At 46.8% G+C, this 25,879-nt stretch overlaps 7 non-coding genes across 7 annotated transcripts; 5 read left to right on the top strand and 2 right to left on the bottom strand.

Moving 5' to 3' along the window:
* The first annotated feature begins 4,201 nt into the window (after positions 1 to 4,201).
* Positions 4,202 to 4,274, top strand: TRNAV-UAC. The gene has a single exon. It is a non-coding gene; the product is annotated as a tRNA-Val (tRNA).
* Positions 4,275 to 5,767: 1,493 nt separating this feature from the next.
* Positions 5,768 to 5,839, bottom strand: TRNAQ-CUG. The gene has a single exon. It is a non-coding gene; the product is annotated as a tRNA-Gln (tRNA).
* A 1,188-nt stretch (positions 5,840 to 7,027) lies between these two features.
* TRNAN-GUU lies at positions 7,028 to 7,101 on the top strand. The gene has a single exon. It is a non-coding gene; the product is annotated as a tRNA-Asn (tRNA).
* A 602-nt stretch (positions 7,102 to 7,703) lies between these two features.
* Positions 7,704 to 7,776, top strand: TRNAV-CAC. Its single transcript has one exon. It is a non-coding gene; the product is annotated as a tRNA-Val (tRNA).
* A 518-nt stretch (positions 7,777 to 8,294) lies between these two features.
* TRNAE-UUC lies at positions 8,295 to 8,366 on the top strand. Its single transcript has one exon. It is a non-coding gene; the product is annotated as a tRNA-Glu (tRNA).
* Positions 8,367 to 9,056: 690 nt separating this feature from the next.
* On the bottom strand, positions 9,057 to 9,127 carry TRNAG-CCC. Its single transcript has one exon. It is a non-coding gene; the product is annotated as a tRNA-Gly (tRNA).
* A 7,936-nt stretch (positions 9,128 to 17,063) lies between these two features.
* TRNAI-AAU lies at positions 17,064 to 17,136 on the top strand. Its single transcript has one exon. It is a non-coding gene; the product is annotated as a tRNA-Ile (tRNA).
* Positions 17,137 to 25,879: the final 8,743 nt, after the last annotated feature.

Raw genomic sequence — 25,879 nt, 5'->3', positions numbered from 1 at the left:
CTCAGACGCCGAAATCTGCGACCTCTTTCGGTCTGAGCTTGGGACCAAAGGAGGAGATTTCCAGGAGTGAAGGTTAGAATCTTGACCAAAGAGCGGCTTTGCGTGTCCAATGGTGACTTAAGAGCAAGAAACTCTGAATAAAATCATAATAAACTGGGACAGGGCCAATAAAAAGTCGGAAGAATAGAGAACTTGAATAAAACACAGTTCTTCTCATTCAGGTCTGGAACCCTCGACCCTAAAGCTGTCGAGATTTCCGGCTGATTATCAACATCGCAGCCCCTCCACGTCACCATTTAGTCACAGGGACAACTTTTCTAATTAAACAGAAAGGTTCCACGAGATTTGAACTCGGATCGCTGGATCCAGGGTCCTCACCTTACACCATGGAGCCTATTTGGCAGTTCCTGTCTCTCCACTGCCAGGGAAAGGGTATCTGTTTCTTCAGCCTCCATATGTCCCATTGACTTGAACACAGTTGACCCTCACCCCTTTTGCTTTCTTTCAGCTCCTTTTCTTTGATAGGCTCAGTTCACTCTCACCTCAGAAAATGAGGTAAAGTCCACCATTCTTCTGGTTAAGCAGAATGTCCCATCTTGAGGTAAAATTTCTGCAAATAAGAGTGCTATTTGCCTTTTCCTTGCCTTCACCTTTTCTCATTGCTCCAAGAGGGCAGATGGTTGTCAGGGCAGGAGGCAGGATTTCCTGGGTCCCTTAGTTTTCCCATAGTACAGATTACCCTCCAAAGCCACTGCCACCACCTCTTATCTGTAACATGTAAAGTGTGTCGGCAGTGAAGTGGGAATGGAGGTAGGAGAACTCGCCTTTTCTTCATACATTTCTGATTTGGGAGGGGTAAGGTTTTCTCACAAGTGTATATTTGTTAGATTTACAATATAAGTAAAAATAGCCATTTACATCAAACACTCAGACAAACCAGCTATACTCACCTAGAAGTGAAGTGAACCTCGCTCAGCCTAGTCTGACTTTGTGACCCCATGGAGTGGAGCATGCTAGGTTCTTCTGTCCAAGAGATTCTCCAGGCAAGAATACTGGAGTGGGCGGCCATTCCCTTCTCCAGGGGATCTTCCCAACCCAGGGATTTAACCTGGGTCTCTTGCATTGCAGGCAGATTCTTTACCTGCTGAGCCACTAGGGAAGACCCAAAGTCACCTGGGGTGACTCAAAATCAACCACATGTTGAGGAGGACATGAGGCACAGCTCTGACACTTAGGCAGTCACAGACTCTTTGGTCAGGTCGGTCAAGTCAGTTTCTCTTCCATTTCTTAACATATCAAATCTAGAAATTGCAGTTTTAAAAAAGGCGTACAAATATCAAGGTACACAAGAGAACTGTTTGCTGAATCATAGAGGATGCACATCCAAGTTGTCTTACAGTACAGACGGTACTTATGTACCCAAAATACCACCACATTAAATATTTGCATGTATAATAGGTATAAATCGTATCAGGGCTCAGACTAATAATCTTTACTTCTTCATTGTATCTCAAAAGTGTTTCTTCCCTAAGGCAATACACATAACAGAAAATATAGCACCAGTTTTTGGCCGGTCAAAAGAGTCGGAAAGATGGCTAGTGTTGCCTTGAGACATATTGTTTCCAGAGACTGGAGAGAGGTTGACTCAAAGAGGAAGGAGGCAAAAGGGATGCTCTTGTTATGAGGAGGAAGTTCACAGCTCCAGGGTGAGAATATGAATCTTCTTTTTGGAAAATCAAGTTGCTGAGTGGTAACAAACAACACAAAGTCAAGGTTTATGAGTTCAAGGACCTGAAATGGACTCTGACTCATTAAGGAAAAAATGTTACATAAGAAAATATGTTGAGGGATCCCAGAATGGCCAGGAAACCTGGAGAACAGGGCTCTCACAAGGGGCAAGGACAGAATCATGTGAGGTTAGAACTGGGATGGGTGGAGATGTGTGTTCTTCCCATTTCCTCCAGCCTGCACATCCGTCCTGATCTGCAAGCAGAGAACTGGCAATGAAGGGTGGTCAAGCTACATCAGAGCAAACTTCAAGAACACTCACAGAGCAAACTGCAAGAGCAATCATGGGAGGCTTTGTCTTGATTCTGTTTACAGAAATTTCTAGAAGTATCAAGTTAATTCAAGGTGAAATAAATAAGGGTAGAGTTTGTCAAAAGATTCTGAGAGTAGTGACAACAATATTTATGATTTCACAGCTGATAACATGATTCATCCAGTAGTTTCTAAACCCAGGCACATCTGACAACAAATGCTTACATTCCTCCCATTTTAAAGAAGAAAGAAGGGAGGCACAAGAAATTTTCTTAATTTGTCTAAGGCCACATAAGGACAGAACTATTTTTACAACCCGGAATTTGTACACAGATAGTTGGGTCTCTCTTCTCAGAAGGTGGGTGTATCAAGATTTCTCAGTTGTAGGGATGGGAAGAAGACCAAGAAGAGGAGAGAAGGCAAGAGAGGGATGGGGGAAGGGTAGAAGCACAAATTCTTTTATTCTCTCCTTCCTCCCCTCTCCTTAGGCCTCCTTGATTCTTTTTTTTTTTTTGGCCTCCTTGATTCTTGCCTGCACCAGCCCTTTCCCTCCTTCCCCACTCTGCTACCTGGAGTGGAGCACTGTTCAGCTCTAAGGATTCCTGCCCAAGCCTCCTGGGAGGTCTCAATGCCTTCCTCCCAAACCAGCCTTCCCAGCTTGGTTTTCACCCTTTCCCGCTCCCAGGCAAATCTCACAGAACGCAGCCTACCCAGGCTGGGATGCAGGAGCTCCAACCTGCTGGGGCTGCTCTGGGGCCTTTCTGTTGCCCAACCCACTGGATGCTGCGGATTCCAAAAACTGGGATGAAGGCTTTCAAAAAGAAACCGTTCACTTGGAAAACTTTTCTCTATTTCCCTTCTCAACAGTCTTCATGGGACGAAGGGCTAAAGACGACAATGTATTCATCCAAGTCTTAGAGCATCGCAGTGAGTGCGGGACTCTGTCGCCTGCGCGGACACAGAACGACTATCCCCGAGATCTCTGTGCTTAGTCTCTAAGTCCTGTCCGACTCTTTGCCACCCCATGGACTTAGCCCGCCAGGCTCCTTGTCCATGGGGATTCTCTAGGCAAGAATCCTGGAGTGGGTTTCACACCCTCCTCCAGGGGATAGTCCCAAACCAGGGATTGAAACTGGGTGTCCTGCATTGCAGGCAGATTCTTACCGTCTGAGCCCCAGGGAAGCCCACTCTGGTGGAAATCGCCTGGTGGACACAGGAAACCTAACACAGCCCCGGAGGCCTGTGCCAGGGTAGGCAAACTCTCATTCGTTGGGTGTAGGCGAGGACTTGGGAAGAGCCATCATGGGAACCCACCGTGTGTTCAGCTGTCCTTGGATCTATTTCGGTTCAGGCCCACAGGATTGGAGCCCTGGTTCCTGGTATCTCTGGGGGATCTGGCATCTGTGGTCGGTAGACGGCACGGAAGTGGCACCGTTTCCCTGGGATCAGGGGTCTTATGCTAGGAAGAAGTGTCAACCCCAAAGATTCCAGGAAAAGCCGGTACTACTCTCTCCGTAGCGTTCGGCGGTTAACCGTAAAGGTTTTTGGTTCGAGCCCACCCAGGGACGAAGGGGTGGCATTTTAGAGGCCACCAAAGAGACTCCCTTTTGCCAGGAGAACATCAGAAAGTGCAGCGGCGAGCCGGCATGCAAGAGCCCAGGAGTCAGGTACAAAAGAGCAGCGGAGAGGGCGGGTCCCAGGAGATTGGAAGCGTCGATCATTCCTGAGAGCCCAGAGTACTGACCGCCGGCGCTGTGAAAAGGGCCACCGCGGCGCGGGACTGCAGCGTGGGAGCGGCGGGGTCCACACCGCTGGGCCCCGGAGTCTCCTGGCCTCGGACACACCCACCGTCCCCGCCTCCTGGGGCTTCCGGGAGCTCGGCAATCGGCTGGGGCCACACCTGAGCTCGGGGGCGGAGCTAAGGGTCTGAGGCCTCTGCGTTGGGTGCGGGACCCCGAATGCAGCCTGTGGGGGCCCCAGTGTCCTCACTTGAGGAGAGATGAGGAACTGAAAGGCAGGGGCCTCGGGAACTGGTGTCTCCGCGTCTGAGCGAGCTTGGGGCTTCAAGGTTCCTGTTTGAGTGTTAAAATTAGGTGGTCTAGATGCTGGTGGCAGCATTCGGGATTTCATGAATACAGTGTTAAGTAGTGGAGGGTGTCCCGATTCCGTAGTGTAGTGGTTATCACGTTCGCCTTACACGCGAAAGATGCCGGGTTCGAGACTGGGCGGAAACAGGTTGCTCTCCCCCACCACCCCACCGCGGAGATTTCTGATTGGTGGAACCACCTCGTCCTCACCCCCACTGGCTCAGTCATGTCGTACTCTTTTCAACCCCATGAACTGTAGCCAGTCAGCCTCCTCTTTCTATGGGATTTTCCCGCTACTTTGCTAGAAACCCATCGGGTCAGTGCAGCTGCCCCCTTCACTCTTGCCTGGCTCCCTGTGTCCTGCAGGGATCATAAAGTGTTCTGTCAGGACACAGAGGTGAAAAGTTCTTCTCTGTGGCTGGTGGAATAGAGAACCAGATGGGAAACGCGTCCACAGGAGGGGGAGTATCCTCAAGAGCTTTCCAGGACTGTTGAGTGGATGCTGTCAGATGGGTCTAAGCCCCAGGATAATAATGCTTAGTCTTGTGTTGTTCTGGCCTTGACCCAGTCCCAGGTCCAGTCCGAATTCAAGCACAGAGGCATCCAGCTTTACCACACATATTCCACTCTCCCTCTCTCCAAAGTGGGGTAGTGAACCACCTTTTCTGTCTCAGTGAATAGAACCCATGTGGGTTGGGTTCTTTTTTTTCCCCCTTGAACTTTCTGATTTGCTGAAATGTAACTCAGGAATATAAAAAACATTTAGCTTCAGATAAATTAGTTCTCTCCGTGCTACTTACAAGAAAAAATTTCAAATTGATAATAAGGATGAATCTTTAATACTTTTAACACTCTAGACAATTCTAATAATTGATATATAATTGCATAGAAAATGTCCTGTCATACTCTCAGAGATGACTCCTGGTACACCTTACCCAGCTTTAATAATTTTGGTCTAAAACCTACTTCATGTTGACTTTCAGATTTTCTAAAAATGTGGAAAATATTGGAGCCACTCTATTAGACATTGTAGAAGTCTTGCATTTATTTTCTATTCAAAATCCTAATGAAAGTGAACTGCCTAAATTTTCTGTAGTGCTTTGATTCCCTTAAGCAAACTCTAATTCCAAAAAAAATTTCCATTTATAAAATTCAAAATTTGTGCCACAGAAAATTAAATATACCATATAATATTTTTTCAACGAAGATTAAGTCATATAATCATAGAAATCATAGTTACTTATATTCCCCTTTCAAAGTGGGGGAAAATGTTTTTAGGTATCATCTATTATGTGAATATCTGACCGGCAACCATTTACCCACAGGGATACCTGTGCAGTTACAAGACGGGCAGTGCGCAGTCCCCTCGCGGGGCAGGACTTTGTGAGCTCAGCCTCTGCCTTTTACGCCAAAGACCCAGGGCACCCGACGATGGGGCGGCCCTGGCTGGGCGGCTGCGCCCATGGCCGGGGCTTGGAAGGCAGAGATGGGCAGAGCCGCCCGGGTCCAGCGAGGACGCCCCGGATCGGTCCCACAACTGTCCGCCGTGTCCGTGTGAACCACGCCGCTGAGGGTCGCGGGAGACCTCAGGTGGGTCCTATTAGAGGAATAAAAAGTGTTTCTTTTCTAACTAGGCAGAAAGGTCCCACCGAGCTTTGAACTCGGATCGCTGGATTCAGAGTCCAGAGTGCTCACCATTACACCATGGAAGCTCCTCAGGAGCCATCTGGCCTCCATCGCCAGAGAACGGTATCCGCTTCTTTAGCCTCCATACGTCCCACCCATAAGCTCAGGGCAGTTCTTCTAAGGCCCTGAGGAGACTCCAATATGGTTGACTCCCCTAGGTGCTCAACCCTCTCACTTTCTCTCTGCTCTTTTCCTTTGATCGACTCAGCTCACTCTCACCTCAGAAAATGAGGTGAAATCCACTTTGGGTTTTGTGCCAGGGAGGACCCCCTAGGTCTCTATCACCAACCACATATTCTGTTTAGGTTAACCAGAGTGTCCCATCCGGAGGTAAAATTTCTGCAAATAAGAGTGTTATTTTCCTTTTCTTTGCCTTCACCCTTTTCCCATAGCCCAGAGGGGGCAGACGGTTGTCAGGGCAAGAGGCAGGGTTTCCTGGGTCCCTTAGTTTTCTCACAGCGCTGATCACACTCCTAAGCGGCCACCACCTCTTACCTGTAACATATAAAGTGTGTCAGCGGTGGAGTGGGAATGGAGACAGGAAAACTCTTATTTTATTCTTCATATATTTCTGATTTGGAGAGGGATAAGTTATTCTCACAAGTGTATATTTGTTGAATTTACAAGGTGAGTAAAAGTAACCATTTGAAGAAAACACTCAGACAAACGAGCTATACTCAATTAAAGTGAAGTCAATGTCGCTCACTCGTGTTTACTCTTTGTGTTCCTAGGGACTGTACCTGCCAGGCTTCACTGTCCAAAGATTCTCCAGGTAAGAATACTGGAGTGGGTGGTCATTCCCTTCTCCAGGGGATCTTCCAAAATCAGGGACTGAACCAGGGTGTCCTGAATTGTAAACGGATTTTTAATGTCTGAGCCCCCAGGGAAGCCCACTCTGGTGGAAACCGCCTGGTGGACGCAGGAAACCGAAGCACATGCCCGGAGGCCATTGCCAGGGTGGGCAAACTCATTCGTTGCGTTTAGGCGAGGAAACGGGAAGCGCCATCGTGGGAGCAACCCGGTGTTCAGCTGTGCTTGGATCTATTTCGGTTCAGGCCCGGAAGTTTCGAGGCCTAGATGGCGGTTTCTCCAGGGGCGCTGGCATCTGTGGCGGGTAGGGGCAGGGAAACGGCACCGTTTCTCTGGGGGACAGAGCGCTCACCCCGGGAATGAGTGTCTACTCCAGAGAGTGTCCAAAAGAACCCCGTAGTGCTGTCTCTGTGGCGCAATCGGTTAGCGCGTTCGGCTGTTAACCGAAAGGTTGGTGGTTCGAGCCCACCCAGGGACGAAGGCGTGGCATTTTACGCAACACCAGAGAGAACTCCCTTTTGCCAGAGGACACCGGAGAAGTGATGCGCCCAACGGACTTTCAGAGAAACACAACAGGAGTCAGGTGCAAAGGAACAGCGGGGAGGGCGCGTCCCGGGGGGATTGGAAGCGTCGGTCATTCCTGAGAGCCCAGAGCGCTGATCGCCGGCGCCGAGAACAGGACCACCGAGGCGCGGGTCCGCAGCCATGGAGGGGCGGCTTCCACACCGCTGGGTTTCGGGGTCACCTGGGCCTCGGGCGCACCCACCGTCCCCGCCTCCTGCGGCTTCCGGGAGCTGGGGAGTCGGCGGGGGCGACCCCTGAACTCAGGGTGCGCAGCTGAGGGTCTGAGGATTCTGCGTTGGGTTCGGGGCCCCGAAAGCAACCTGTGGGGGCCCGAGGGTCCTCACTTCATGCGAGAGGAGGAACCCTAAAGCAGGGCCCTCCGGAGCCGCCGTCTCCGTGCCTGAGAGAGCTTGGGGCTTCAAGGTTCCTCTTTGAGTGTTAAGAGTTGGTTGTGTGGTTACTGGTGGCGGGACCTCGAATTTCATGGATACAGTGTTCAGGAATAGAGGGTGTCCCGTTTCTGTAGTGTAGTGGTTATCACGTTCGCCTCACACGCGAAAGGTCCCCGGTTCGAAACCGGGCAGAAACAGGATTTTCTCTTTCTTTTTGCCCCCCTGAGATATGTCTTCTCATTGGAAAAACCAACAGGCGCGAAAGGCACGGGGTGAGGCATGGGACGCAGCTGGAGGAAGACTTGGTGACCACCTGGAAGTCTCTTTATTCAGCTCTCGGAGAGGCCCCGGAGCCACGTCAGAGATCTGGAGGTGGACGGATCCGCTCATCACCCGCCACTCATCACCGAGCCTGACGACAAAGAAAACCGAGGTTCACAAGGAGAGCAAGACCTGGGCCCGGCAAAACGCAGCGCTACAGCTAGACCAGGAGGGACCCAGTCCGCTACTTTGTGTCCTTGCCCCAGAGCAAAAGCGACGCCCAAGTAAGGAGACGTGAAGGGCGATGAGCAGCGGGGCAGGGCTGGGAGTCTTGCATAGCGGCACACAGCCCTGGGCCGCTGCGACATTGCCTTTCCCGCTTTCTGACTTTCTGAAGGGTCATCTTCCACTCACCTTTCACCTGGAGAAGCTAAATAAGGTATTTGTCTACAGCTCCCTGGTGGTCTAGTGGCTAGGATTCGGCGCTTTCACCGCCGCGGCCCGGGTTCGATTCCTGGTCAGGGAAAACTTTCTTTCTTCCAGCGTCTGCACTCACACAAGTCTCTCTCTTGCTGCCCAGATCGGAACTGTATTTTGCTTAAAGGTCCAGTGCAGAACATTTCTGCACAGAGTTTCTAAATGCCGCTGAGTCCGGGCCTCAGGGTCCTGGACCTCGGGCTGGCTGTTGGAGCTGAGATGCCGTGAACAGCCTGTGCTGGCCAGCTCTGGCCTCCACTCTTTTCTCCTGGCATGGTAAACCCAGAGTCTTACTTAACAGTTTTCATTCAAAGAGAATGTGAGGCTTCAGTTCCAAAAATTCATTAAAATCCAATACCAAAAGCTTTTGTAAGATACCAAAAGTTTGCAAGAATACGAACATCGTATATTCTGTACCTAAGTGCTCGGTTAACATCACATTCTTTCTTTATGTAAGAGTCATGACATCAGTTGATAGTAACGTGCCGGTATCTCGGGATTGTTCCTTTCCTTTGGCGTCCCTCTGAAAGCTAACTTCTGTGGGAAGGCCAGGGAACAGCTTTCCCGTCCGGAAAGGGGCCCGCTTGGCCCTTCAGGAACCTGGAATCCGTTCTCTTTAGGGTGTAGAAAAGGTACATATGTGTTAGTCGCTCAGTCCTTTTGGACTTTTGGCCATCCCTTGGACTGTAGCATTCCTCTGTCCATGGGCCAGTGAAGCTCAAAACAAACACAAGAAAAATGCATTGGCCGGAAATCGAACCCGGGTCTCCCACGTGGGAGGCGAGAATTCTACCACTGAACCACCAGTGCCAATATATAAAGCATATTTGCAAGGATAGCCAAATGGAGTTTTATTCAGGTCTTTCTCAAGTTGCAGGCCACTCATACCCTGTGCTTGTAGACGGCCTAGGCTTTCATCCTCAGCCCTCAGCTGTACCGGCTGCCCTCTGCCCTCTGGCCTCCTGCGGGTTGCTTTGGGGGGCACTCAGGTGGGCTTTGGATCCGTCTGAGTGGTGGAACAGCCTGGTGCTCGTGCTCACTGGCCCAATCTTGTCCAAAACTCTTTAGGATCCCTTGGACTCTAGCCCACCAGGCTCCTCTGTCCATGGGATTGCCACGCTCCTTTGCTAGAAACCCATCGAGGCAGTACAGCTGCCCCCTTGGCTCTTGCCTGGCTCTCCGCACCCTGCAGGGAGCATAAAGTGTTCTGTCAGGACACAGAGGTGAAGAATCCTTCCCTGTGGTTGGAAGATGAGAGAACCAGATGGGAAATGCTACAAAGGGAGGGGAATATTCTCAAAAGCTTCCCAGAACTGCTGTGTGGGTGCTGTCGGTTGGGTGGCTGCCCTATGACAATAATGCTTAGCCTTGTGTTCTGGCCTTGATGCAGTCCCAGGTCCAGTCTGAATTCAAGCACAGAGGCACAGTGTGCTTTCCCACACATATGTCATTGTGCCTCTCTCCAAGGGGAGTTCTGAACCACCTTTTCTATCTCAGTGAAGAGCAATCATGTAGGTCTTTTCTTTTCTTTTTTTTTTTCCCCTTTGTTTTGTTGAAGTGTAACTCAGGAATATAAAAAAGGTTTAGCTTTAGATAAATTAGTACTCTCCATGCTACGAACAAGAATAAAATTCAAGTTGATAATAAGGATGAAACTCAAATACTTTTAACACTCTAGAGAATTCTAATAATTGATGTGTAATTACATAGAAAATGTTTGTCCTGTCATGCAGCCAGAGATGACTCTTGGTATGCACCACACTACTTTAATAATTTTGGTCTAAAAATTACATCATGGTTACTTTCAGATTTATTATTATTTATAAAGTTTAAAATTATGTGTCCCAGTAAATTAAATATACCATATAATATCTTGTAAATCAGGATTAAGTCTTTTGAGTCTCGAAATCATAGTGACTTAATTATTCCCTTTTCAATTTGGGTTCAGTGTTTTTAGGTATCATCGAATATGTGATTTTAAGCAGCATTTATCAGACACGACTCAGGTCAAACTGTGATGTTAAGATCTATCACTAACTGTAAGTTCTTTGACTGATATTAAATTGGTTGAATTAATGTATAATCTTTGCCTGGAGAATGTCTAAACAAGGTAGAAATAATAATGCCCATATTTTTATAGGTTATATATAGAAGGGCTCTAGCTTAACAGCTTAAGAGAATGTGTGGGTGCATTTAGGAGATGTTCCTGAATGTAGCCATAACGTCACTTGAAGAAGAGTACAACACATGGACTCTCTAAGTTACCTGTTGCTTACCTGATGTACTCCTTTATTAAAAAAAAAAAAAATCCTGATTCTTAGTTACCTGCTTTCTAGATCTCAAGTCACCCATTTTCCCATGTGCTATGTTATTATTTTTTTAGTCACTGCAGGGTCCTTAGGTGCTGGCAGGCAGGTGAACCTGAGAAGAACATGACAGGCTGCTCTCCTGCTGTGATTCTTATTTGTCTGTGTGTGTGTGAGTGAGATTCCTATTTTTGATGCCTCCTGGTGTGAATGCACCAAGGAGTGGGACCTTGACTTTGCTCCTGATACAGCAGTTTTCCTGGAGAAGGGCCTGGTGCCTGGTGAGCACCTAGTAAGTGCTTGCTGACTGAAGGATTCCTAATGCACAGTTCTGGAAAACTGATGAAGAGGACAGAATGTGGGTAAGATCCACAGAGGCCTAGAGTATAAGGGACAGAAGGACACAAACTCCAAGAGGGAGAGATAAGGGCAGAGAGAAATGTCCTAGAACCTAGAGACATCCTCAACTGAGTACGGAAAATCTGAAGAGCTCTTCTTTCCTCATGAACTTCAACTGAGGAATCAGTGGAAGGTGAACCAGGAACTCTAAGGATCCAAGTTTGCACAAGATGTATTATCGGTGCAGGATTCTGTAGCTTGCAACAATGTGTCTCAAATGAGATAATTTTTGCAGATAGCCACGTACTGTCGAGATATCATACAGAGACAGTCTCAGGCTTGCAAATGCACCCACATACCAGAGGGAGACCCCTCATTAGATTGTGTGCATCCAACCAAAGCCAAAATACAACTCATGAAGGGAAGAGGATAAATGTCTGGGACCAGTGGGCTTTTTTTTTTTTTTAACTCCTGTAATCCATAAGCTGCTCTGCAAGAGGCTCTCTGGAGTCATTCTGGCTGGTCTCCTCTGGACTCAATGACTTGGTCACTACTGAAAACAGTTACAATTTTTAGAATACTTTCCAATCAGCTTGTAAGTTTAGCTGTTGAATATGTGCAATCTCTGGGAAATGTACACATTGTCTTTTCAATGTACCTCCTGCTAAGTTGAGTCAGTAGGGCACAAATACCTTTGTTAGAGTAACAGACAGGTGTATTGACAATTTCTTGTGATGGCAAGACCATGAAGCAAAAGACTCTTTCCTTGAGTGGGCAAAATAGATTGGAATATAAGTTAGCACCTCTATTTAGGGAAAACTAAGAACATAAAGAGATGCCTTCCGTTTCTAGCCAAGGTGCAGTGACAGAAATCAGATCAACCCTCCTTCCTAAATCTCACTCTCCCTCTTTGTCCCACTCCCAAAGGAACAAAAAGACAAAACACACGAAATACTGATTTCTAAGACACTGGAAATCAGGCAGCAAAGGATAGCAAGCCTTGAGAGGTGACAAACAAACAAGGTGAGTCTTGCCATGGGCCCAGCTTCCTGCTTTCAGTGAGTTTGCAGGCTGGGCACAAAGAGGAGGATTTCAGGTAGTGTTGGTGGAAAGCAAGGCAGCTAGAGATCACAGGACAAAGATCCAGTGATTCTTATTTGCAAAGCAGATGTAGAGCAAAGGTATGGCTATCAAGGCTGAAAGGGGAGTTGGGGGAATTGGGAAATTAGGATTTACCTATATACACTGTTGATGACATTATGTATGACACCACCCTTATGGCAGAAAGTGAAGAAGAACTAAAGAGCCTCTTGATGAAAGTGAACGAGGAGAGTGAAAATGTTATTTTAACACTCAACATTCAGAAAACTAAGATCAGGGCATCCAGTCCCACTACTTCATGGCAAATAGATGGGGAAACATCGGAAACCATGGCAGACTTTATTTTTCTGGGCTCCAAAATCACTGCAGATGGTGACTGCAGCCATGAAATTAAAAGATGCTTACTCCTTGGAAGGAAAGTTATGACCAAGCTAGACAGCATATTAAAAAGCAGAGATATTACTTTTCCAACAAAGGTCCATCTAGTCAAGGCTATGGTTTTTCCAGTGGTCATGTATGGATGTGAGAGTTGGATATAAAGAAAGCAGAGCACAGAAGATTTTATGCTTTTGAACTGTGGTGTTGGAGAAGACTCTTGAGAGTCCCCTGGACTGCAAGGAGATACAACCAGCCCATCCTAAAGGAGATTAGTCCTGGGTGTTCATTGGAAGGACTGATGTTGAAACTGAAACTCCAATACTTTGGCCACCTAATGCAAAGAGCTGACTCATTTGAAAAGACCCAGATGCTGGGAAAGATTGAGGGTGGGAGGAGAAGGGGACGACAGAGGATGAGATGGCTGGATTGCATCACTGACTCAATGGACATGGGTTTGGGTGGACTCCGGGAGTTGGTGATGGACAGGGAGGCCTGGTGTGTTATGGTTCATGGGGCTGCAAAGAGTCGAACACGACTGAGCGACTGAACTGAGCTGAACCAGTACAATAAATAACAAATGAGAACCTATTGTATGGCACAGGGAATTACTGGATGCTCTGTGGTTACCTAAATGAGAAGGAAATCCTAAAAAGAGGGGATACATGTATATGTATGGCCGATTCACTGTGCTATTAACACAACATCATAATTAACACATCCTAAAACAGCTATACTCAAATAAAAGTTAATAATAAAAAAAAAAGAAACATGAAGAAAGGTCCAGTGATGAGAGAGAGAGAATGCTGGGATATGAAAGGGGCTCCCTCAAGTACTCAGCAGAGTAATGATCAGGGTATCCTTATGAAGAAAGTGCCTGAGGCCAAGGAAAGAATGTTTTAACAAGATCCTGGAACAACTCCTGGTGCTCACACAGGACAAGCAATTGTATGTAAGCGATCTCCCCACACAGACTGGACTACTTATAACTCATGGGCCATTGGGAAGAACATTCAAAAAACTCTTGTGATGGACAGGGGGGCCTGGCTGTTAAAATGCTGCACTCAATATGCCCATAAATTTGGAAAACTCAGCAGCAGCCACAGGACTGGAAAAGGTCAGTTTTCATTCCAGTACTAAAGAAAGGCAATGCCAAATAATGTTCAAACTACTACACAATTGTGCTCATCTCACATGTTAGCAAAGTAATGGTTAAACTTCTCACTGTGAGGCTTTCACAGTATGTAAACTGAGAACATCCAGATGTGCAAGCTGGATTCAAAAAAGGCAGAGGATCTAGGGATCAAATTGCCGACATCCCTTGGTTCACAGTAAAAGCAAGAGGGTTCCAGAAAAACATCTACTTCTGCTTTATTTACTTCGCCAAAGACTTTGACTGTGTGGATCACAACAAACTGTGGAAAATTCTTCAAGAGATGGGAATACCAGACCACCTTACCTGCCTCCTGAGAAATCTGTATGCAGGTCAAGAAGCAACAGTTAGAATCAGACATGAAACAACAGACTGGTTCCGAATTAGGAAAGGAGTATGTCAAGACTGTATGTTGTCACCCTGCTTATTTAACTTCTATGCAAAGTACATCATGTGAAATACCAGCCTGGATGAAGCACAAGCTGGAATCAACATTTCTGCAAGAAATATCAATAACCTCAGATATACAGATGACACCATGTTTATGGCAGAAAGCGAAGAGGAAGTAAAGAGCCTCTTGATGAAAGTGAAAGAGGAGAGTGAAAAAGCTGGCTTAATATTCAACATTCAAAAAACTAAGATCATGACATCCGATCCCATCACTTCATAGCAAATAGATGGGGAAACTATGGAAACAGTGAGAGACTTTATTTTCTTGGGCTCCAAAATCATTGTAGATGGGGACCACAGCCATGAAATTAATGCTTGCTCCTTGGAAGAAAAGCTATGACCAACCTAGACAGCATATTAAAAAGCAGAGATATTACTTTGCCAACACAGTTCAGTCTAATCAAAGCTGTGGTTCCTCCAGTAGTCGTGTATGGATGTGAGAGTTGGACTATAAAGAAAACTGAGTACCAAAGAATTGATGCTTTTAAACTGGAGAAGACTCTTGAGAGTCCCTTGGACTGCAAGGAGATCCAACCAGTCCGTCCTAAAGGAAATCAGTTCTGAATATTCATCAGAAGGACTGATGCTGAAGTTGAAGCTCCAATATTGTGGACACCTGATGGGAAGAGCTGACTCAGTATAAACGTCCCTGATGCTGGGAAAGATTGAAGGCAAGAGGAGAAGTGGGTGGCTGAGGATGAGATGGTTGGATGGCATCACCGACTCAATGCACATGCATTTGAACAAACTCCAAGGTTTGGTGATGGACAGGGAAGCCTGGAGTGTTGCCATCCTTGGATCACTACTGAACTGAAGAAATTGGGGAACAGTTCCTTACCACCAGAAAGCTCCATAGGGCCTCCAACCAGCCCATCTTTCTCTGCTCTGAGTCACCTTGTAGAACAGTCAGTGAATCTAAGAGGGCACAGGACAAAGCTGACTGCAGGATACTTTTACCTCCTAATATCCCCTCACATTTTCATCCGGGCCCTACATTGTCTCTACCTGTGACACCTATTATCTCTCTGAAAACCAAGAAGTTCATCCCTTGTGAAGACACTTCACTTTCCCTCACTCCAGCACACCTGCGGGACAATCTGATTTGAGTTAGAGAACAAAAGGGAAGGAATTCAACTCTACAGCCAAAGACACAATGATGGAAGAGGGTCAGGCTCTGCGGATTGAGCTGATCCAGGAGGAAAAGCAGCCGGTCGTCGAGCTGCTATCAGGGGAGGCCCCGAAATCAGGTTAAGATCAGGGAGTAGATGGACCCGCCCATCATTGGCTGAGAACCAAGTGGCCCCTGCTTCACAAGGAAACAGGTTCAGAAAGAGAGCTTGACCTCTCACCACACCTGGATTCCAGGTCTTCCCACACAACCTGTGGAGCCTACCTTGTCCAGTTCTTGGATGAGGCTGAGCCTCTGATCCAGGGGTTGGGCGGCCGTCGTTGCGCTTTGTCACATCTTCGGGTACAGAGGATGGATCCGTCCCCTTGGCGCGCTCCACTCGCCGGCTCTGAAGCCCTGGGCCTACCATTTCTGCTGCAGGGAGCCCTGTGTCTGTGGTCCCTCGGGCGTCCGCTATGCGTCCACCCTGACGAGGAGAGGACCACCTTACCCTCGTCCCGTCCCAGTGGGACGTCAGCATGCCGGACGCGACAGAAAACGATGTATCCGCTCCTCTGTCTGGACGTGGGAGGTGCAAACTAGGACCTGCAGGGGAGGAAAGCAAGGCGAAATCTCAAGAAACGCCCTGATCTAAAGCTATTTTCAAGTCCGCCTCTTTGGCAACTCAGGCCTCTAGGGCGATTGAGGGTGCTGTCGAGCCGTCGCACTCTCGACCGCACTCGGAGTCCACGCGGAACCAGGAGGAGCCCTGCGGCCTGGGAGCCGCTGCGCATGCGGCCCGCGCCTCCCTCGGGGTCTGAGCCCCTGAACCTCAGACGCGAACGCAACGCCGCACTGAGAAAAGGAGGAAAGCCACTGCTGAAGAAAAGGGCACATGCATTCCCCAAATTGAGAAGCTCTACTGCTAAAGGAAACCAGAGACAGACAGACACACAGACACCATTGCAGTAAAACCTTTCAGCGAAAAGAAACTCTGCCTGCTGTGAGGTAAATACGAAAACCCTTCAAGACACCTGCTTTCTGAAAGAAAAAAAAAAAAAAAACCCCGCCTTTACCTCTCTGTTACATTGGCGCTCCACGACCTGTTGAACTGCAAAATTATAAAAAGAAAAGAAGAGGCGTTTCAGACATTGTAAAATGTAAAACAAAGCAGTCCTTCAAGAAGAATCTCAAGTTTGGAATGAAGACATCAGATCTGCGTGGACCGCGCCTGACTCCTCCGCGGTTTTATGCTGGGCCTGGTAGGCAAAGGAATTCAACAAATGACCAAGCCTCAGTCTTTGCTGCGGTTCCTGCTAAACGTGAAAGTGTGATGCAAGTCTGGACTGAAACTAGAGGACTAGAACCAGCCAAAGACGCAGGAATCTGAGGAACCCCCAGTGCCAGGCGGCGCCGGAGAAGCGCTGCTGTGAAAGGCCTTCGAGAGAGGAGCGCACGGGTCAGGCGGGATAGAGGGGACGGCGGGTCCTTTGTTTCTCAAGTGGGATTTGAGGCATCGAGCCTGGTCCCCGCTGGCGCCATGAAAAGGGACTCTAAGGCACTGGATCTGCCTCTGGAAGGGCTGTGTCCACCTTGACAGACGTGGGACCACCTGGGGCTCAGACGCACCTTACTCCCCCCACCCCGCTCCCGCTCCTGAGGCTTCTGAGAACTGGAGAGTCAGGGCGGGGGGGGGGGGGGGGGGGGGGGCGCGACCTCTGGGCGCAAAGTTGGCACAAAGGGACCTTGCCCCGGAAGAGGCAACGAACCCTAAATCAGGCCCTTTCAGGACCTGCAGATCCTTACTTGACGGATTGCCTGTGTTTCCAGAGTCCTCTTCCTTTAAAAATTTGAAGGTCAGGTGTGTTCAAACATGCAATTCTTGGATATGTCACTAGACTAACTGGCCTTGTGGTTTCCGTAGTGTAGTGGTTATCACATTCACCTAATACGCGGAAGGTCCCCGGTTCGAAACCGGGCGGAAACAATTCCACTTTCCCTCAAAAGTTTTGGATTCATATTTTAAACAGAAAATAGAGGTCTGCCGCCTGGAGTGAGGCTTGGAGCTTCAGCTTCCCCATCAGTCCTCCCAAAGAATATTCAGGGTTCATTTCCTTTAGGACTGACTGGTTTCATCTCTCCTTGACCTGCATACAGGATTTTCAGGAAGCAGGTAAGGTGGTCTGCTATTCCCATCTCTTGAAGAATTTTCCATATTTTCTTGTGATCCACACAGTCAAAGGCTTTAGAGGAGTCAATGAAGCAGAAATAGATGTCTTTCTGGAATTCTCTTGCTTTTTCTATGATACAATGGAGGAAAAGTGGAGGAAAAAAGGAAAAGGATAGAACCAAATTAATTGGAAAAGTATATGGAAAAGGTTAAATAGAAAGTATATAAGCAATGGAGGAAATTTCATTGGTAAAAGGCGTTTACAGGGTGATGATGATGAGCCTACTCTTTCATGCATTCTAGGATTCCCAGTCAACCTGCTTTCCTCCAGAGATCCTCTCTGAGGATCACAGACTACCTGGACCTAGGTACTTGTGTGTGTATGTACACAAGACACAGAGGAGTAGGGTAGTAGTGGAGCATAGGAGAGGATGCATAGACTAGAAACATTCATACATCATTTACATTGTAAAAGAGTAAGCCCTGGGTGGGCTCAAACCACAAGCTTTTGGGTTAACAGACGAACTCGCTAACTGATTGCCTGATTGTGCCACAAAGTCGGGAGGAGAGTTTCATCCTCACTCCCACAGAAAGCAAGCATACTTACGGAACTGGGCGGAGCCACCTGTGTTTCACAGAATGGCGTTTCCACTTCGGAGCCTCGGACAACCTGAGAGATGGAGTCCACTCAGCCTGTTCGTTCCAGTCGGGAAGCCGGGAGGTTCCGAGGGCAGAAGGTCTCCTGAGCGTCCTCGCCGCTGCAGATGTCAGCGCCCAAGAGAAGCCCCGAGCTTGAGCCGAGGGGTCCCAGAAAGAAGCTGATGGCTCCTGGTTTGCTCCGCCTTCGTCGGACCATTTGCGCTTCTGGACATCGGTTTAGTAGATGGCGTGTGTGTGGCTGCAGCTGGAAAGAGGTCAGTTTGTTGTGATCCACTCAATGTAAGGCTTTAGCTGTCTTTTGAGGACGGGAAAGGAAAGGTGTGAAGAGGGCGAATAGATCCGAGGAAGGCCAAGGGCAGGAGAAAACAGAGAAGGAGCCAGAAGGAGAAAGGGACTGCAAGAGAGAGGAGCGGGCTGGTATCTCGGCGGGGGCCATCGGCGCTGGGTTGGGGAGATCACAGGGCCTGACTCTGGCGCAGCTCCCACGCTTTCCTGAGGTGTCCAGGAATCCGGTTCACCCCCAATCGCAAAGCTGATGGCCTTGCATTTGTTCTGGCAGTTTCCTTTGCTGATGGGCTGTGTGGGTTTGCAGGTGAATGCAAGACCTATGCGCTACCTTGGAGATGACTAGTGGGCAAGGAAACACACAAATTCACTTTCCCCTTTGCAGGCTGGTCTTCAGGGTCTGGGTGGGAAACTGGAAAATCTGAGTGCCGATATCAACACTGGTTTTGAGATAAGGAGATCAATAGCCAAGCAGTCAGTGAAAGTGGTTTTGTTGGTGGGGTAGTGGGATTGGGAACCTGACTGGGACCAGTGGAGTACTCTTTGGGGTATATGTAACTTGGTATCATTCACATGTGTGTTTGTGTGTATACAAACATATATACATAGTAAGGAGCATTGCTTATATTTTAACTTTAAATTTTTACATAGTCATAAATAAATATATATCTTATGTAAAATTCTGGGTTTTGTGTCATGTGTAAGAAGGTTTTCCATTTAAAACCTTAATTTTTTTTAATTGGGGGATTTTTGAGGTAAGGAATTGGACTACTGTTCTTTTGATGAGCTGAGCAGATGAACTAGTAAACTGGCAGATCCCACTAGCCCAGGAGGCTACCACTGCCACTGTAAGGTATCAGGAACTTAAAGCCACACCCAGACTTTATGCAGTGCAGTGCCAAAATGCAAGACCTTACACTCAGTGATGACATGCAAAGTGCCATGTGCCCAGGCATGGTCTACAAGTTTTACATGGGTGTACTCACTTTATTCTTTCAACAGGCTTCTATCATATCATCATCCTCATTTCACATATGAGAAACCTCAGATATGGAAGGTTAAGTAACTTGTCTAGTCACTCAATCAGTGAGTGGGAATCTGAAACCAGCATTTTGAACTGGAAGCCTGCCTGGCTCCACAGGATATGGTGCCCATCAAAGAGGAACACAAATGGTAAAAATGTTTGGCAAGAAATTTAAGACTGTATATGTCTTTCACAAAACACCAAGGAGGAGTCACGTAACATGAATAAAATTGTCTGCAATATTCTCATGAACCACTTGCCTCCCAAACACCTTTCTTATTCCAAGAGCTGCTCCCCTTGAATCCCCAAACTAAACACACCTTCCACAAGAACTAGATTTTCCCTCCCTTTTATCCTTTCCTCTCACCTTTCTAATACCTCTTCCATAGCTCTTCTGTTCTTTCACTTCCAGGTCATTCATTTTTTTAATTATAAATATTAAATATATCTAAAGAAGGAAATAAGCAGTCATCCACAGTCCCACCTCCTGGAAGGGACCACTGTTATCATCTTTGCATGTTTTCCTTCAAATCTGTTTTTAAATTATTCTAAGCTGTAGCAAAAGGTGCATGGGTTCATGCTAAGTCATTTCAGTCCCGTCTGACTCTTTTGGACCCCAGTGACTGTAGCCTGCCAGGCTCCTCTGACCGTGAGAGGATTCCAGGCCAGAATATGGAGTGGGTAGCTATGCCCTCCTCCAGGGAATCTTCCTGAACCAGGGATAGACCCCACATCTCTTGTGTCCCTTGCATTGGCAGGTGGGTTCTTTACCATTAGTATCACCTGGGAAGCCCCTAAAGTATGTAGGTTTATTTTTAAAATTTCAAATAATGCACAAAATACAAATATGTAAAATTTTGAAACATCTTAAATTCAAAAGTAACTTCTGTTAATGTAGGTAAATGCTGCTGGAGTCGTTTAGGTATATCAACAGAGAGAAGAATATATATAAATATGCTTTTATATGATTGAGCTCTTACAGGTTCTATTCCTATTTTCAAGTATTTCAATTTAATAGTGCATGCTGCTGCTGCTGCTAAGTCACTTCAGTCGTGTCCGACTCTTCGAGACCCCACAGACGGCAGCCCACCAGGCTCCCCTGTCCCTGGGATTCTCCAGGCAAGAACACTGGAGTGGGTTGCCATTTCCTTCTCCAATGCATGCAAGGGAAAAGTGAAAGTGAAGTCGCTCAGTCGAGTCCGACTCTTAGCGACCCCGTGGACTGCAGCCCACCAGGCTCCTCCATCCATGGGATTTTCCAGGCTAGAGTACTGGAGTGGGGTGCCATTGCCTTCTCCGTTAATAGTGCATAAATTTAATGAAAAGTTACAAAAATGAAGAAACTGTTGAACTTTTAGTCAAATTGTTTACCTTACGAGATATACATTTCTAAAAGAACCCTCTAATGCTAATAATAATGATTATAATTGAATTAAGTTATTAAAATTTGGAATGATTCTTATTACTTTTTAAAAATCAAATTTCCTAACAATTAATTTAAAAATAATATAATCTATCCATTTCAAGTTTGATGACTTTTGACAACTGAACATGCCCATGGAACCACTACCACGTTCAAGAACATCTCCAGCACTCCAAAATATCCTCTTGAGCCCCTTTGCTGACAATCCCCCTGCCACGGCCTGTAGCCCTGTTCCAGGTGCTCAATGATCTAGTTCTTTTCACTAAGGATTAGGTTGCCTCATCTAGTAATTTGCATAAGTGGATCCACAGAGTATATACTCTTTTCATCACTCAGGGTGATGTTTTAATCCATATTGTTGCCATGTATCAGGAATTTGTTTCATTTTCTTGAAGAGTAGTATTCCTTTGAGTGAGTATATCACCATTATATCTATTCACTTCGTGATGGACATTTGAATGGTTTTCAAATTGGAAACCATTATGAACAAAGCTGATATTAGCAAGTTCCTTTTGCAGGCATATGATTTATAAATTCCATTTAAAACTTTTTATAAAATCACAAATTTATTTTGTGAATGTGAATTCATTCACAAATTATGAATAAATTCATAAAGACAAAATTTATTGAAATGTTTAAAAAATGTATTCAAATGTTACAAAAGACTGAAGTACCAGTTTATCTTCTATTGTTCCTTACCAGAACATCCTTAATATTAGCCACATGCTCTACCAGCTGTATTATTTGCTTATCTCATTTAATCTACACAATAGCTTTATGAAGTACTTATTATTTCTTTTATATGACACTTGCAAAATTGGCCAAGCAAATTGGAGTTGACCCAAGGTCAAAGGGAAAGTAAGTGGTGGCACCAGGACTAAAAGGAGGCCCCCCAGATGTTGGGCTCATTACACGCTTGGGCTAAATATTCTCTGCCCTTCCTGATTTCCTATCTACCTTTCACCCCTAATCTGTGTGCTTGAGGCTGACCCTGGCAACCAGCATTTCCAGGTCTTTCTTGCCCATGGACTCAAGTGGGTGTAGCCAAACAAATGAGATCAGAAGGGAGAGGGGAGGAATGTGAATGAAAAAGGTTGCCTGCCATATCAGCAAACAAAGCATGCTGTGCCATCTGGCCACCAGCCACTACCGACCTTAATAAGTGCATTAAGAAGAAACCTATCTGTTGTTGGAGTAGGAAATGCAAGCCACTGCAGTGTTCTTACCTGCAAAATCCCATGAAGAGAGTAGCGTAGTGGGCTACAGTTCATGGCGTCCCACAGAGTTGGATGTGACTGAGAATGCATGGCTGAACACAGACTGTGGGGTCTTAGGTCCACAAACCCTGGCCCACAGCTGTGAAAGCACCAAGTTCCAACCACTAGACTGCCAGGGATTTCTTATCACATCTTAAGATGTCAGTTACCTGGGTGTAAACTTTGTATAAGCACTTCATTATATGTTTATTTGAAAGATGCAAGAGACTGGATCATAAATATTCTCATCACAAAAAAGAAATGAGAATTATGTGATGGGATGGAGGTGCTAGTTAATGCTCTGGTGGGAATCATTTTGCCATATATAACTGTATCCAATCAACGTGCTGCACACCCTAAACTCACACAGTGTCATATGTCAATTATATCTCAATAAAGCTGGAGAAAAAATTTATAAAAAAAGAAAGAAACCTATCTCTTGCATCTTTGGAACCCATCAAAAGCCTAGGGGGACACATTCCAGTGCCGAAAGTTCAAGTGTTACCCAGCTGGGGAAGAAGAAGGCCTGCTTACTCACTGGCCGCCTAGCCAAGGATGTCTGCTTTGGCTCCAGCTGCTGAGGACAACTCCACCCACCTTCACCGGTGCCAGGAGGGCCTGGTCCCTGCCTATATTCACTTCATCCTCAGGAGTGGTTTAGATGAGGAAATCACCGAGGATTCCTTCTTTTCCCCTAATCTATTCCCACTCTTTCACTGTGTGTCTTCAAGACCACTGTTGGATGCTGAACATACAGGACTTAAAGGAGATGCTGCCCTTGTCCTACTGGTCTCTTCTTGCCTGGACTTTACTGCCCTGGGGTTCAGAACCAGAGCGGCCGGGAGGCCACTGGCTGCCTGAGAACCTCTGTCGCCAGGTGCATCCAAGTGCATTGTGCACCTGCGCCTCTCCAGCTCCCTGCAATTTGAATCTGCTGCCCCCGAGCTTCTCAGGTGGCAAGAGAAGAGTAAAGCAGTCCTCTTTGACCTGCAGTAATCTCCAGGGCTGGGAGGATCTGTGAGTTTATCAGCTCATCTGATCAGATCAACAAAAGAGCAATAATATTTCAACTCCTTCCTTCCGGAATTTTGAACTTTTTTTAAAAAATCATGATTTTACAGTGGAAAACACTCCCCTACACATGACAATAGACCCAGAATTTTTAAAGACTGATACTTATGACTACACACAAATTTAAATCCAAAATACAAGCAATGAACTTTTGAAAATATCCTGTATGTAATACAATGTTACACACGCCCCCAAACAGTAGTTTCCTGATCCCTTCCCATGTTCCTTTTTTCCAGGGATAACCATTTTCACTGACTGTTTGGCTGTAAATCTCCTTATCTCTAAGCAAATATTGACGCTCGGATTTTCCGGGGCCCGACGCTGCAGACCAGCCTGCAAAGCTGAAAGTGGAGTGTCTGTGTAGTTCCTGCCCGCCAGTCATCTCCAAGGCAGCGGCCACCTGCAGATCTACATAACCCACTTCACCACTCCACACGGAACCCGCAAAGGGAACTTTGTCAGAACAAATGCCAGGCCAGCAGCTTTGCGATTTGGGGTGAATCGGGTCCCGGGACACCTCAGTAAAGGGTGGGAGCTGCTCGCAGTGAAGCGCTGTGGTCGCCCCAACCCAGCGATGGCCCCGCCGCAATACCTGCCCGCTCCTCTCTCTTCCAGTCCCTTTCTGCTTCTGGCTCATCCTCTGTTCTCTCCTGATCTTAGCCCTTTCTCGGATGTTTTCGCCGGCCTCATACCTTTCCTTGTAACCTCTGAAAGTTCCAAATTATAAAGATCAGAGAGATGCTTCTTAGCACCGCGAAAGGACAACTAACTAGCTATTCAGGTCCGTTACGGGCCTCATCCGTACTTTTCTCCCGAGCAGTAGAGGACACAAATGTTTCCATCCGCTTACGTCGTGACAAATCATCTCGGCGGAGCAGAGTCGCGGCAGAACGAAGGGAACCCAGCCCTCGGCTCCGGACTCCCAGCGGCTCGTCTGCCCCGGAGCAGCCTGGCCGGGCGGCCCTGGATCAGGGACCTGGGTCTCCTCAGACGCCGAAATCTGCGACCTCTTTCGGTCTGAGCTTGGGACCAAAGGACGAGATTTCCAGAAGTGACGGTTCGAATCTTGACCGAATAGCGGCTTTGCGTGTCCAACGGAGACTTAAGAGCAAGAAACTCTGAATAAAATCATAATAAACTGGGACAGGGCCAATAAAAAGTCGGAAGAATAGAGAACTTGAATAAAACACAGTTCTTTTCATTCAGGTCTGGAACCCTCGACCCTAAAGCTGTCGAGATTCCCGGCTGATTATCGACATCGCAGCCCTTCCACTTTACCATTTAGTCACAGGGACAACTTTTCTAATTAAACAGAAAGGTTCCACGAGATTTGAACTCGGATCGCTGGATCCAGGGTCCTCACTATTACACCCTGGAACCTCTTTGGCAGCTACCTTCTCTCCGCTGCCAAGGAAAGGGCATCTGCTTCTTCAGCCTCCATATGTCCCATTCTTACTCCCAAGACTTGAACACAGTTGACCTGCATAGGTGCACATCCCTTTTGCTTTCTTTCTGCTCCTCTCCTCTGATAGGCTCAGTTCACTCTCACCTCAGAAAATGAGGTAAAATCCACTTTGGGTTTTGTGCCAGGGAAGAGCCCCCTAGCTCTCTATCATCAACCACATATTCTGCCCTGGTTAAGCAGAATGTCCCATCTTGAGGTAAAATTTCTGCAAATAAGAGTGTTTCCCTTTTCCTTGCCTTCATCTTTTCTCATTGCTCCAAGAGGGCAGATGGTTGTCAGGGCAGGAGGTGGGATTTCCTGGATCCCTTAGTTTTCCAATAGTACAAATTACCCTCCAAAGCTGCTGCCACCACCTCTTATCTGTAACATGTAAAGTGTGTCAGCAGTGGAGTGGCAATGGAGGCAGGAGAACTCTCCTTTTCTTCATACATTTCTGATTTGGGAGGGGTAAGGTTTTCTCACAGCAAGTGTATATTTGTTAGATTTACAATATAAGTAACAATAACTATTTACATCAAACATTCAGACAAACCAGCTATACTCACCTAGAAGTGAAGGGAACTTCGCTCAGTCTTGTCTGACTTTGTGACCCCATGGACTGGAGCATGCCAGGTTCCAAGAAATTCTCCAGGCAAGAATACTGGAGTCGGTGGTCATTCCCTTCTCCAGGGGATCTTCCCAACCCAGGGATTTAACCTGCACCTCTTGCATTGCAGGCAGATGCTTTACCTGCTGAGCCACTAGGGAAGACCCAAGCTCACCTGGGGTGACTCACATATCGAGGAGGGCATGAGGCACAGCTCTGACACTTAGGCAGTCACAGACTCTTTGGTCAGGTCGGTCAAGTCAGTTTCTCTTCCATTTCTTAACATATCAAATCTAGAAATTGCAGTTTTAAAAAAGGCGTACAAATATCAAGGTACACAAGAGAACTGTTTGCTGAATCATAGAGGATGCACATCCAAGTTGTCTTACAGTACAGACGGTACTTATGTACCCAAAATACCACCACATTAAATATTTGCATGTATAATAGGTATAAATCATATCAGGGCTCAGACTAATAATCTTTACTTCTTCATTGTATCCTAAAAGTGTTTCTTCCCTAAGCCAATACACATAACAGAAAAAATAGCACCAGTTTTTGGCCAATCAAAAGAGTCAGAAAGATGCCTAGTGTTGCCTTGGGACATATTTGTTTCCAGAGACTGGAGAGAGGTTGACTCAAGGAGGAAGGAGGCAAAGGGGAGGTGCTTGTTATGAGGAGGAAGTTCACAGCTCCAGGGTGAGAATATGAATCTTCTTTTTGGAAAATCAAGCTGTTGAGTAGTAACGAACAACACAAAGTCAAGGTTTATGAGTTCAAGGACTGGAAA

Source organism: Bos indicus x Bos taurus, chromosome 3 (assembly GCF_003369695.1).
Source record: "Bos indicus x Bos taurus breed Angus x Brahman F1 hybrid chromosome 3, Bos_hybrid_MaternalHap_v2.0, whole genome shotgun sequence".
Lineage (NCBI taxonomy): Eukaryota > Metazoa > Chordata > Mammalia > Artiodactyla > Bovidae > Bos > Bos indicus x Bos taurus.
This window is presented reverse-complemented; position numbering and strand designations above follow the sequence as displayed.